Genomic DNA, 14614 nt, shown 5'->3' with positions numbered 1-14614 from the left:
GCTTAGTGGTTCATTGTCGACCTGAGCCCCAGCTTTGGTTACACCATATCCAAACAGCAACTGGTAGATGACTACCTTTCATGACTATGTCGGACTCAATTCCTATATCATTTAGCTGATTAATATTCCTGCTCTTTCATATAACTGAACATAGGGAAATTGGCTGAGGTGGGACTGGCCTTGTTTTCTGCATTTTTGTGACTAACACGACAACTTTCGGTAAACACTTAGTGGAGATTTCCTGTACTGTGTGCTCAGTATTAGGCCCTGCCATGAAGGTCTGAGGAGCTTTAACGCTGAGGTCGTTGGAATTCTGGGTGCCCCATCTACAATGTGTTATCCCTAGTGCTATTGGGAGATAGTGGGCTTTTAAAGCAGAGATGGGGGCTAGTTTGGGGTTTTACCATTGTTGGATATCATGGGTTCTTTTCTCTCAATCCCCAGCCAAGATGTGAAGAGCTCTGTCCCATCAAGAATTTTGTCCATGATTCACCACCATAGACTCAAAGCAACAGGGTCACCCAGTCATGAATGAAACCTTCACAACTGAGCACAAGTAATATTTTCTCGGTACCTGACATATTTTCCCCAGTGATGGGACATCAAGGAAAACACAAAGGCACTTCTTCACATACGGCTTAGGCTGCAAGGCATGGGGCACACATGGCTCAAAACAGCCCCTTCTGTAATATCTTCAGGATTTTGGCTGCATTCACATAATATCATCCTAGAGTATTCTTCCTGTGTGTTTTAAAAAATTGATTTGTACTATTTTTTTAATTATGTGTGTGAGTGTATGTCTGTGTGAGGGTCTCCTAAGGGAAAAGGGAAGGGTTGCTAAAAAATAAAACAGGAACTTCAAAAAAGGTCTCAGCCGATTTTGAAAGGCCACCTCGTCGCAGACACCTCCTTTTACAGCAGATGTTGTAACTGTTAGTAGATTGTGACATTTCTAGTCAGTTCTGGGACTCACCGGTGGCTGTCACCTCCATAAAGGCAAGGGGCCTCCACAGTAGCTGACTGCACTGTGGAGCGCCTTGGAGAATCATGAGTGTCAACCCATGTCCCATCAGCCATGTTTATTCTTTCTTCATGTCTGCCGTGGAGGCTCTTAAGACTATGTCTGATTATTTTTACATGAAGACAGAGCCTCCTCATTCCCGTGATTTGAAAACTGCAAACTAAAGCTTAATTCTGGGGAGCCATTCGGCCTGATGCTGAGAATAATTAAGATGTAAATCTGTAGGGTGGGAAGGGAATACCTGGGAAATTAAGGAGACTGTTGATGTTATTATTGATTAATAATTATCAAATACTCACTTTAAAAAATAATTAGCCTTTGGGTTTTGATAGTCTTCATTATCCTCATTAGATAATGATAAAATGAAGATGGATGAATTCACAAGCAGATGAATTAGTGATTAAGGCAGCCCTGAAGAATCAGCCCAGATTCTCTATCAAGCAGCTTTCCACACCAGCCCTGTCCCATCGCTTAGCTGTCTAGATTTGGAGTGTGTTTGAATGAGATTAACTCTTAGGGCGGTGATTTCATCGGGTGATAAAGCCTGGGAGATAAAGAATGGGAAGGAGACAAAGCCACCTTAACTCTTGTGGGGAGTACTGGACAGAGTACCCTGGAAAGGGCTGGAAGATTGCCTTCCTAATGATGCCTCTAACACGCCCTCCTCTGACTGCAGCTCACACAGGGGGAAATTTCTAAAGGAGTCTTTGAGGAGCATAGACCTCTTCCTTCAGATTTGGTATGACAGTCTTGTGTGTTAAATAAATACCAATAAATTATTAAAACATATTGGTTGTATCGTAACATGGAGCCTTAACAATGTATTGTGTCAGCATGCGTGGCTCTCACTCGGGGAAATTCTCCTCTCTTTAATTCAGGCATTGACACCCTGTGCCAGCACAAAGCCCTTTTTCATTTGAGATTGACACATGTCTAAAATTGCTTGGATTTGGTGTTGTGCTCTTAATAGCTGAAATGGAATTCTACACCACTGTGCATGAACAATGCCTCTGAAAAAAAAATTCTTAGCCTGAGGGTTCAACTGGAGGATTGGGGGAAACAGGAAAAAAAAGTGCTTTTTTTCTCTATTGCTGCTTCAAGTTGGGGGAATAATTACTCCATTTGAGAGAAACAGGGAGGGCCAGGGCTACCCCCTTGGAAAAACAGTATGTCTGCCAGCCCTTCTCTTAGGTCATTAAATTCAACATCGGTGTTACATGTGGATGAGGGTAGCATCAGCAGAGTGGCTGAGCGTCTCGTGGTGGGGCGGTTGGAGCCGCCATGGATACCCATTTCTGGAGAATTTATGCTCTGATCTTTCTTCTGGTCTCCTTGATAATCACCTAACCTCAGTGACCTTTGCCTTCTATATCCCAGGATAAACTTCCTCCAGTTCTTTCTCTGGAAGTATTTCTAGAGCTTTCTGCTTGGCTCCCAAGGTAGTTATGTGATTTTCTTTTGAAATCTTTACATTTTTTTATTTTGTCTAGGGGTGAGTGTGGGAAGAGACAGAACTAGAAACCTTGTTGGATGCTAAGGAAGCACTCTCTGACTGAGCTATCTGCCTCTCGCTCTTTTATTTTTTTGTTTTGAGTTGCTACCCAGTTGCCTAGGTTAGCCTTGAATTATATAATGCAAGCAACTTTTGGAAATAGAATCCTGCCTCGTCTCCCAAGTGACTGGGTAACAGGCCTATGCCACCAGGCCTGGCTGGCTGTATTCAGCTTTTTATATAACTCTTTTTTTCAATCTCAACTATTGGGTGAAAGGAAAAAAAAAAAAAACAATTAGTCAAGATGGAAAATACTGTGGGCAGAGATTAGATGCTGTTCCATAATCATATTCTGCCCCACCATGTTTTCCATGTGTGTGTGCATGCATACACGTGTGTGTGTGTGTGTGTGTTTGTGTGTATGTGTGTGGTATATGTGTGTGTATGTGAAATACATGACTGTGTATGTTAAGATTTAACAACTGGCAAACCCCAGTGGTTTTGTCTCCACCCACACAGTATAGTACTAGAGTTCCAGACGTTTTCTGTGGGTGCTGGCCGTTCAAGCTCAGGTCTTCATCCTTGCACAAACACTCTCACCTACTGAACCATCTCCCAGGCTCCAATAGCGTACATCCCTCAGAAAGCATTTCCAACCTCTTCTGCCTCGCTTCTCAGCCTCATTTCCTGGACCCCTAGAGCACAGCACTCCTTCCTTGGGTTGTTTGATCACCCCCACAAAGCTGCTTAGTGCTTGGCCTCAGTCCTTTGCACATTCTGCTTTTGCTTTCCGGGGAGTCTTGCTTCAACCATTAAGAAAACCCCTGTGTATTCGCCAGTCGCAGCCCCAGCATTTCAGAGGTGGAGATTAGAACCAACATTGCCGTTAGCCTCCAGTGAGCCTAGGCCTGTTATGTACCTCTTGTTCCCACCATGTCAAGTTGTGTGTGTGTTTGTGCATGCATATATGTGTGCATGTGCGTGCGTGTGTTATGTTTGTGTATGTGCATATGTATGTATGTGAATGTGTGTGTCTGCATGCATGCGTGCATGCATGTGGAAGTCAGAATGATCTGAGAAATGGCTCTACAGGGCTTGTCTAACTGCAAACTGAGACAAGACCTCATATTGACCTGGGAGGACCAATTAGGTTGTGCGTGCTGGCTGGCGATGCTCCAGAGTTCCGCCTGTCTCTGCCTCCTTTCTGAGCTGTGGTTGTGAGCACATGCCCTGTGCCTTGGTTCTTCATAATTTCTGGGGCTAGGACTCGGGTTCTCAGGCTTCAGGGGCAAGCCCTTACTACCACAGCTGTCCCCTCAACCCTTACCACTTCAAACCATTGTTCTTTCGATTGTCGAGGCCAAATTACCACCTCACCGCTCAGCTGTAAAGTCCGAGGTTCCAGGAGATCCAGCAACTCAGCTGGTATTCCCCGGCATATAAACCTTATCTCAGGATAAACTTCATCTCCCGGTGCTAAAACCAAACACAACATTATTATCCATCGCCTTTTTGTTTTTGATGTATAGTTGATACTATGATGAATGAGTAAATGTTTGCATTATAAAGCTGTTCACTTATTCTATACAGCCTCTTCTACCGTGGTAGATGGAATGTAAAATGATCTATAATACAATCTTCCATAATGGAGACTATTAATATAGAGGCAGAGAGAATATTGACTAAATAATAATGACAGTAACAGTGATGATAGTTAAGGTTTTGTATATTTGGTGCCAGGCACTGATCCAAACACTGCCTAAGGATTCCCTATAACTTTGCTTTGAGGTATTATGTATAGAGCCCTGGAAAATCCAAGAAAGAACCTGAAGCTGGCTGTGGTGGTACACAGTGGTAATCCTAGCACTTGGGAGGCTGAGGCAGGAGATTGCTAGTTAAAGCCTGCCTGAGCTAGATAATGAGACTAAAAAAAGAAAAGGAGATATCAGGAGAATAAAAATAGAAGCAGAAGGGAGTGGATAGGAGGGGAGGGAAGGATGGCTGAATGGTTAAAAATACCTACTTCTCTTCCAGAGGACTGGAGTTGGGATTCCAGCACCCATGTGGGGCAGCTCATACCCACCTGTAACTCCAACTCCAAGGAATCTGACCCCTTCTTCTGGATCTTGTAGGCACTCACCAACATACATGCACATATACAAATGCACACATACATAGAAGAAAATTGGGGGGAAAGAAGGAGAGAGGAAGAAGGGAAAAGGCAGGAAGAGGAAGATAATGGGGAAGACAGTGGGAAGTATCAAGAAGAAAGAGAGGAAACAAATTGAGGGTCAAAGTTTAGTAAGAACTTGGGTTAAATCTTGAGCCCCATATTGCCAGCATGGCTGGCCCATTTGCACTGGGCAAAGCCCCATGTGACAATGCAGAGCAGGCTCTCTGAGGACAAACCGCATCCCTGAGTTCACTCTGTCCTTGTTACCCCTCAGATGAACGATTCAAGAGATGAGGGTTTTTTTTTTTTTTTTTCTTGCATTTCTGATGGATCCTATCTTCATCCAGGGCTTCCCACGAAGTTGGGCAAGAGCCTGAGTGATCCACTTGGCTCTTCCCTGTGCCTGTACCATCAACACCAGCCCTTTGGCAGCATGCCCTGTCTATATCCATACTCACATGGTTTTATGTGACAGGTCGCAACAAAATGTCACGTGACCTTAGGGTAACCTCCGAGGCACTCCTTCCCCTAATGTTCTACCCGGGGGTTTCCTGAAGTGGAAACCATCACAACTTTGGCTACTGTTTCTTCTTCCCCTGGAGTTTGAAGCCATCCTTGGTGGTCTAAATCACATGGTAAATTCATGTCTTGGGCAGTATGTAGCCCTTTATAGGCACGCAACCAACTGTTTCTCAAGGACTCCAAAGAAAATTACCCCAAACCTTAGCGCATCAAACATCTTTACCACTTTCCGTTTCTCACTTGTAAGTTCTTTTCCAAAGACCTTTAATTACCTTTCTGCTCCAGCCAGTTCCCAGCCCTGTAAACAGCCGTGTTATCTCATCCAATCAGGGAAAAGATGAATGCTGGGTGAATAAATGATCAGGCAAGGCCGGCAGTTCTCTCTCTAACTGTGAGTCACGTTAGGAAACTCAGAACATGTAGAGTGGAAAACATCCTGGAGACTGTGTGGAGTGTCTTTGTTTGATGTGGTTTAGTGGGATCCTGAGAGTAGCTTTGACTTCTCTGTTCAAACGATGCCAGGCATCCAGTCAGGGCTCTTTCTTTTCTATGGTGAGACCTGGGTGTGGCAACTATCCTTACTTTTCTGCTCAGTCATTCTTAGTTCTGAGCTCTGGGTTTCAGTGAGAACTCTCTTCACTGAACAAGACCCAGTTGCTGGATGCTGTGATCGAGACAACATGTCAGATAACCCAGCAAGACTTTGGGAGAAATAACTTTGGAGTTGACACTCCTTTTTACCAGAGCTCAAATCTATGAATGTTACTTTCCTGCCTTAAAGGGGTTAGAGACCACCGGAAAAGCTAGGTTTGTGTGTTTAAAGCCAGAGAGAAATATTGATGCTGCTGCTGCTATTGATGATGATGATGATGATGATGATGATGATGGTGATGATGGGGTAGAGCTGAGCTTGGAGACCTTTGCTACCCTGAAGTAAAAGGTCTGTGAAGGGCATGATTGCTATAAAGCCAGGATCTGATAATGCAAGCTGTTCTTTGACCTTCTGTGACTCAGCCACCTGGGAGGTCCCCGCCTCCTGGGAAGATTAGCTGTTGGCTTTGGGCTGTTTTGATGTTGTCTTTGCCGTGACCTGTTAGTGTTGTTCACCTGGCTGGCTGTGGTCTGTGGAGGTTGGCTGCTCAATGGCTTTTATTGTGTCTGGTGATGTTTCTCTTGCAGTGTTTCTCTTTGAGACCTGGAACTGCATGGCATAGACTTGTAGAGTCACTTGAGTTTTGTGCTCTTGGGTGGATACGCCCCTTTTTGTGCAACAGCAGCTCCTGCTCTCTGGCTTCAAGCCCAACCCAGATTTCAGAGCGGTGAGTTCCAAAAGTCAAGCAGATCTGAGCACAGACTGCTTCTAATGCTTCAGAGTTCCCAGCACCTCCAATAAACACAGGTTCTTTCCACAATGTGAGAAGTCCTACCCAACATGTCCCCTGCTCTTTCCCAGGAACCACCTCACACCACCTTCCCTGACCTCCTGCCACTAGCTCCATGGGCCGATAATCTTCCTTCTGGGAGCCATATTGATTCCTTCCTCCCACCTAAATCGGTGACCATGTTATGTCTTCCTCGTCATCCCCTGTGCATGGCAGAGTCTTTCCATCCCTGCAATGGCCTATTTTTTTTTTCTTTGCTATGTTTTATTTTCCACAAATAATGGTTTACCCATAAAAACAGAGATCACTTCAAACACCTGCAGGTAGACTATTTGGCACTCCTTGAAGGCTTGGTGTGGAAGTGAATGCAGGAATGATGGAGCTTCCGGGTTCCTTCTCAAAGAGCTGGCAGAAGTTCTTATGTAAAAGGTTTCCTCTGTAGACTCTCTTTCTCAGAAAGGCAAGAAGAAAACAGTGAGCTGGAGAGTTGGGGGATGCAGGGTGTGCAACGAGGTACAGAATCTAACACTGTTAAACTAAACTGCTTTCAAGCACTGTCAATGTCACTCCTAGGGAACACATCTGGTGCTGTGTGGAGTGGCGCTGAAGGGAACACAAGAGTATTTACTGGAGTGTGAGCACCTGCAAGAGACAACTTTCCACAATGAGCACCGCTGTGGAGATGGAAGACGTTGGTTCCACACAATATGTTTGGCATTATGCTACCGAGGAGGTATTTTTGTATTTTTAGTGCTGGAAATTGAACCCAGGACCTCAAATGTGCCAGGAAAATACTGTCGCTGAGCAGTATCTTCAACTCCCCACTTACCTCTCTCCCTTTTTTAAAACAAATTTTGATATAGAATTTCACCAAGTTGCCCAGGACAGCCTTGAACTTAAGCTCTTCCTGTCTCGTACTTTCAGTAAGAGAGAGAAAGAGAGAAGGGGGGAAGCAGAGAGAGAGAGAGGGCTAAGAGAATTTTGGGTACATTAACACTGAAAGATTAATGTTTTGATTTTCCACTTTTTGTGGACAGTTGCTTGTAGTGAGCATACATTGTCATTATTAAAGAGAAAAAGCACCAAAGAGCTTTAGAAAAAGTCAGGAGTTCAACCTGGAGAAAGGGAACTGTCAGATGACTATCTCAGAGCAAGTGGAATCAATGATTCGTAAGCTGTGCAGTGATTAAGAAAACAAACACCCTAGGCTCAGGGGTGACGGGCTGAGCAGACCCTCCAAATCCCTTTACACCATGGCTTGAAGTTCAAATCAACAGCTCAGTGGCTTAAGTGGTGCTAAAGGAAAGCTCCATCAGGCCAGCACCCTGGTGCCTCTCAGAAAAAGTGAGAGGCTTGTATTACAATACCACAACACTGCCTCTCATCCTTAGGTCTTCTTCCGGTGACTTATTCATTCCTCCAGCAAGCTTTCCCTGCTCTGCCAGGAGATCCAAATTTGCCTTGTTGCCTCTATGGGAACTGCTTATGTTGTCACTCGGGCTGCTTTCTCAGCCCTTGCTGGTATCTGCCTACTGTCCTCTTTCAGGTTCAGCTCTGAAGGTTGAGAACAAGAGAGGTCATGTGTCAGATAAACCTAAAATAGGCGTAGGTAGTTGTGTGATGAAAGGAGAATCCAGAGCTGAAATTAGACTAAAGCATAGATTCTCACCCTGTGGGTCTGGACCCCTTTGGCAAACCTTTATCTCATTATGACTCACAACTGTAGCAAAATTACAGTTATTAGCAATGAAAATAATTTTATGGTTGGGGGTCACCACAACATGAGGAACTGTATTAAAAGGTCATAGCATTGGGAAAGTTGAGAACCACTGGACTGAAGAGGAGAGGCACATATCAGGTCACCTCAACGATGTCATGCTGAAGTGGGCTGGTAGAAAGGAGCTGGCTTGTGGGTGAAGGAAGAACACTGCAGGCAGTTCTGGGAAGTTCATGGTCAAAGTCCTGATGAACTAAAAAGTGTCTGGTCTAAGTAAGCTCCCCTCTGTGGTTGCCCTAAGACCCCTTCCTCTGTATCCTCACAGGGGGAAGAGGCTAACTAGCTCCTGGGTCTTGGCTACTTATTTACTGATTGATGACTTGATCCCACAACCTTGTGTGCACCAGGCAAGTGCCCAACCACTGAATGGCGCCAGCAGCCTTTTCTTTTAACATTTTACTTTGAGATGAGAGTCTTGCTAAGTTGCATGGGTTGAATTCACTTTATAGCCCAGTCAAGCACTGAACCTGTGTTCCTTCTGCCTAAACCTTTTGAGTACCTAAGACTGCAGGCCTTCTACCAGTAGCTCTGGCTCTGGGTCTCCTTTGACCGGTCAGTGCTAATTGACACCTTGAAGAAACCTAGCATCTGGGGAGTGGGGGAGGACATTGGGCACACCTGTGGGAGGTTTTCTTGATTGTGTTAATTGATTCAGGAAGACCCATTTGATTGCAGGCAGGATCATTCCCTGGCCAGGGCATCCTGGAGGTGAGGATGGAGATGGGAGCTGTGAAGTGGCGAGCTTTCACTGTGCCTTGTTTCTGACTGTGGATGTGAGGTGACATCCAAGCTCCAGCAACCTTGGTTTTCCCACCAGGATGGACTGCAGCTTGAACTGTGAGCTAAACTAAGTCCTTCCTCCCTTGAGTAGGCTTTCCAGGGTATTTTATTACAGCAACAGGAAAAAGAAGCTGAGATAAACCCTACTCCCGAGGGCTCTGCTCTTGTAACTCAATGAGCTCTCCACTGCCCTCAGATTCACTCGGCTATCTCACCAAGGGTTAAATCTAGCATGCATATCTGGGGACAGTGCAAGCATCGAGCTCATATAGGGGTGTCATACAAACATCTTGATTGCTCATATAACAAGTCTTCTTTGCGTGCAGACTGTGAATCCCCTGACAGTTTATGAACTGGGAACAGAAAGGAGGAAAAGCAGATGAGCTCCTAGCCCTTGAAGCTTCCGGTCAAATCTCACTTCTCAGAATACTCACTGCTTCCCCATCAAACCCATTGTCCACGCTCTGTGAAGAAGGAAGAGAGCCCATTCCATCATAAAAACATGAGAAAGATCTGTGCCCTCTGGGCACAGGGTTCCCACCATGGAGCCTGTGTATACAGTGCATACTCAGACACAGTCACTGGATACTTACCAAGTGCTGGGAACCAAGAAGATACCACAAAATCCAGTGAGGTGCACATTGTTTCTGCCCACACAGAGCTCACGGGAGCTTTGTTGATTTTTAGAGAACAGCTCTTGAACTGACAATGTCAACATGACCCGAGAATTTGTCAGGAACACCAATTTCTGACGTGACCTATGTCTTGCTGAATGAAAGATTCTGGAATGCCTCCAGGCCAATGTGCTGTAGCGAGGATTCCAGAGCATTCCATGGACATTCATGCTGAAGAGCTACAGTTTTAGTGCATTTAACTGAACAGATCCCTCCCACACACATGATGTAATCATTTGAATCTCTACGTAGGAAGAATTTCAAGAGTAGTGAGACACCAAGGTACACCTTTCTGCGTGTAACAAATGCCACCAGTTTGTTGTGCTGCCTTCAGGATATCATTTTTGTTTTTGAATGAGACGAAATTTTCTGGACTAAATGAAACCCTACCACACCCTTCCACACTCCTAAAGAGACCACAAATACCCCAACCCCATCAATGACACATCTTAGACTCTATTTCTGCTACTTGGACAAGGAGAAAACATGTTGACAGGTCAGTGTTGGGTTTTCCACATCCTTGACCAATCACTCAATCTTAGAACATCCCTGACAGTGAGCTTCAGAATAATTTTAGAATAAAAATCAAGGAAGAATCAAGGTCTGATGGTGCAGGCCTGTGATCCTAGCACTCAGAAAGCCAAGGCAGGAGAATCACCACAAATGTGAGGACAATCTTGGCTACAGAATGGGTTCTAGAGCAACCAGAACTCTTAGGGAAAAAGAATTTGGGGAAGGATTAGAGCTAGGAACCTGCAAGTGTGCAGAAGGGAGAAGAGAGATGAGAGAAAAGAAAAGAATAAAGAAAAGGAAGGGAAGGGAAGAGCAGAGAGGGGAGGGGAAATGTAGGGAACAGAAAAGAAGAAAGAGGAGGGGAGTGGAGGGGGAGAGAAAGGGAAAGGAAGAGAGGGGAGTGGAAGGAAAGGGAAGAGAGGGGAGGTGAGGGAGAGGGAAGGGAAATGCAAAAATGAGAATAGGGTGGAGAGACAGTGATGGGGAACGGGGGGAGGGAAAAAGGAGAAAGTGGGGAGTGGGCAGCAATGCTAGCCTTTTTAGTCACATTGTTAAACTTCGGGGAAGGCCAGAGTCCTGAGCCAGGAAAAGGAGAACTCTGGGTAATGCCCTTCTAGGTCTTTGTCAGATGGGAAACTGAGGCCACTGAATGCTAGACAAAAGATAGTCCTCCTTTCAGATGTGTTGCTCTTGTTTCTATTTTGAATGTACTTTCGTATTTCTGAGAGACCTAAGAAAGATTTGAATTGTGTGTGAGAGAGAGAGAGAAAGAGAGAGAGAGTTAGAACCTGTGGTTATGCCTGTGCTGTGTGTGCATCTATGTTGAGGCCAGACAGTAAAGGCAAGTATCTCCCTCAACTGACTGCTCTCTACCTTATATATTGACGTAAAGTCTCTCACTTGAACACGGAGATGGACTCAGCCAGTCTAGCCAGGTGCTCACTCTAGGATCCTCTTTCACTGCCTCATCTGGGATTGTAACAGGCTGCCACACACCCCTAGCACTGACATGGGTGCTAAGGATCTGAAGCATGTCCCTCACATTTGTACAGCAAGCACTTACAGTGAGCCATGGTCCTGATCCCAGAGGTTACAAGTATTCACATCACTGGTTGGTAGCTAACTTGAGCTTCTATGACCAGGCAGGTGGTGCCACTTGAGACCCAAGCTTTTTTCAGGTATTGAACACACTGGTACTGGCAGAGGCATCTCCAAGAATGATAGGATTTAACCCCACTGTGAAGGATGGCATGTGTAAAAGTATCTTTTATTTGCTTGATGTAATTGTCCTCTCTGAGGCTTACTGCCCCTGTCTGCTAACCAAGGCCTAGTCGTGGAAGCTTCTAGCCTCCATACAATCTTATCTAGGCCTAGAATGTTTTCAGCCTCTGAGACTAACTGCTGAGTAAGCTCTCCCTTTCTAGTTCTTTATGAACTCTGGCTTGCAGGTTCAACTCAGCTGTATTGGCTCAAACTCTTCTCCAAGCTGACTGATTCAATCTGGCTTCTCCCAGTTTCTCACTGAATTGCTCTGCTTGACCTCAAACTAACTCTAGCAATCTGTTCTAATCTTCTGACTCCTTCTTATTCTTTGGCTTGTTCTCTCTTCCCCTGTGTCTACCTTTTTCTCTCCTAAACCTTTCTATACCACTGTCTTGGAAAAATCTCTCCCTCTCTCTCTTTTCTTCTCTCTCTCCCTTTCTCTCTCTCCACTGATCCATTTTTTAATTTAATTTATTTTATTTTTAATTACACTTTATTTACTTTGTATCCCCCCTCTAGTTCCCTCCCTCCTCCCCTCACAACCCCTCCCTTCCTCCCCCTTCTCCACACATGCCCTTCCCCAAGTCCATTGATAGGGGAGGATTTCTTTTTCTTCCTTTTCATCCTAGTCTGTTAGGTCTCATCAGGAGTGGCTGTATTGTCTTCCTCTGTGGACTGGTAAGGCTGCTCCCCTCTCAGGGGGAGGTGATCAAAGAGTAGGCCAATCCATTCATGTCATAAGCAGTCTCTGTTCCCATTACTATGGAACCCACTTGAACACAAGGAGAGCAACAGAACCAAAAAATTTGAACACAGAGGTCTTTCCTGAAACTCATACTCCAACCAAGTACCATGCATGGAGATAACCTAGAACCCCTGCACAGATGTAGCCCGTGGCAGTTCAGTGTCCAAGTGGGTTCCACTGATCCATTTTAAGTCATCTCTATTTCTGTTCTCATGAGAGTTAGGCATATCCTGTTCTGTTAAATCTTTCTCTGATTCATCACTTTGTCTGCCTCTCAACTAGACATCACTTTCAAACATGACTGCTTTCCTCTACCAACTTTCTTTACCTTCGTGGTTTGGTATTAAAGGTGTGTACGAAGGAGTGTATGCATCCCAACCAGATTAAAATCCCTCTACAGACATGTGTGACTACAGCTGGCAAGAGTGGCCTGGCATAAATTAGGGACACACTCATGTGTCTTTGAGTAACCTTTAGTGAATTCTGGAAAGCCACGACTATGGCGGGCAATTACTACCTCAGGCTAACAAAGCTTAAAACACCCCATCTTTCTCTTTACTGAGTGCATTTCTTGATCCTTGACTTAAAGTTAGAGTCAACTGTAGATCCTTTCTTCCACTTTGGAATGACCACTTCAGGAATCCATGGCTGGCGTTGAAGAGAGCCTCATTAAAGTTCACAAAATTTAGACTTGGGATTCTCATTGATTTGACCATTTATCTTGCATGATACTTTTTGCTTCCAGTACCTAGGAATAAGTGTGCACAAAGCTTTCGATTCCATGGACACCCTTTATATCTCTGTGAGGGAGACTCACCCCATGAAGGAGGAGCGAAGAGGAAGTTTCTGGTTTCTTTGGAAACTCAGTTACGTCATGTGACTATAGTTTTTTTTGTTTGTTTGTTTGTTTGTTTTGGTCCCAAGTGTTTGTTTGATGTGGGAATGTTCCCCATACCCCAGGAAAACAGCCCCTGTGAAAAGGCATGTGTGATATTGATCAGCTGAAAACTACCTCATGCAAGGGGTGTGGTTTTTATGAACTGGAAAACCTTTGTGTGGGCTCTAAGAAAGGATAAATAGAAACCTACAGACGGTGGAAAAATACTTTCTGCATCTCTACACTTTTTTATCACCACTCCTTGCAATGGTTCGCATCTCTCGCTGGTCTTTGTGGAGAGAAATGCTCCAGGGAACCTCTCCGGCTGCTTTGGTGCAGTTTTGCTGCTTTGGCAAACTCATGCCACTTAGGTGGAGTCTAGCTGGCTCTACTGAATCGTTCTGCTGCTGCTGCAACTCATGTTGCTACTGCTGCTTTGCTGTTGGACCAGAGTGTTGATATTCTGATGACTGAGTTTGGAAATCCCCGAAGAACCCATACCCTTATCAAATGAAGCAATAAAAGAGGTCTACAGCCACTTTTCTACTAATCTCCTACCTAAGGTCGGAATGTGGGAAGGGAGGTAAAGGTGTTTAAGAAACTTAAAGTAGGCGTTTGAAAAACCTAGGCCTATAGAGGAATAGAGGAAGGAGCCAAGAAATGAAGAGAAAGATATGAGAGTGAGCCCGTCTCACAGTCCCTGGAACTCACTACACACAACCTCATTCCCTTTGCTGGCTGGTGTTCTCATCCACTAAGACAGGCTCCCTAAGGCTGGGATGAAGGCTCAGTTCGTAGAATTCTTGCCACACACACATGAGGTTTGATTCTCAGTGTCCGTGTTAAAGAATAAAAGCTGGGCGGAGTGACAGAGACTGCTACCCTGGCACATTCAGGTCCTAGTCGGCCTTGCTGGCGCAAGAAACACAAGGCCAAGGGGTTCTCAAAGCAACAGGCAAAACTAATCCTGAGGAGCAACAGTCAAGGTTTATCTCTGCCCTTCACACAAGCGCATGCCTGTGCATGAAAGAGACGGGGCTCCTACTTGGACAGCCCGAGGTTTCCCCATGGCCCAGAATCCACTCATTTCTTTAGCTGACCTGAGCGCACTCCATGAAGATCCACTGGTCCAATGTACATTCTTGATCCATGAATCCTGTTCAAGACCATGCAGATTAGTGAGACAAAGTAAGAAAGTGTGCAGAAAGCCAACACCCAGCGAAGCCAGTGAAAATGGGACTAGGGGAGAGGGAAAGTGAGATTACTTACCCAGGGGACACCTGGAAGGAATACACTCTGCAGCTGAGAAGTCAGAACACACAGCCAGCCAAAGAGGAAACACTAAATACAGAGACACTTACCTGGAGTCTGAAGCTAATGACTGGGAATGCGCTT

General features: G+C 45.1%; 1 pseudogene; it reads left to right on the top strand.

Annotated features, from left to right (window-relative positions):
- LOC110545255 (small ribosomal subunit protein eS26-like) overlaps positions 1-14614 on the top strand; it is a 193694-nt pseudogene that overhangs the window by 170715 nt on the left and 8365 nt on the right.

This window comes from Meriones unguiculatus, chromosome 4, assembly GCF_030254825.1.
Source record: "Meriones unguiculatus strain TT.TT164.6M chromosome 4, Bangor_MerUng_6.1, whole genome shotgun sequence".
NCBI lineage: Eukaryota > Metazoa > Chordata > Mammalia > Rodentia > Muridae > Meriones > Meriones unguiculatus.
This window is presented reverse-complemented; position numbering and strand designations above follow the sequence as displayed.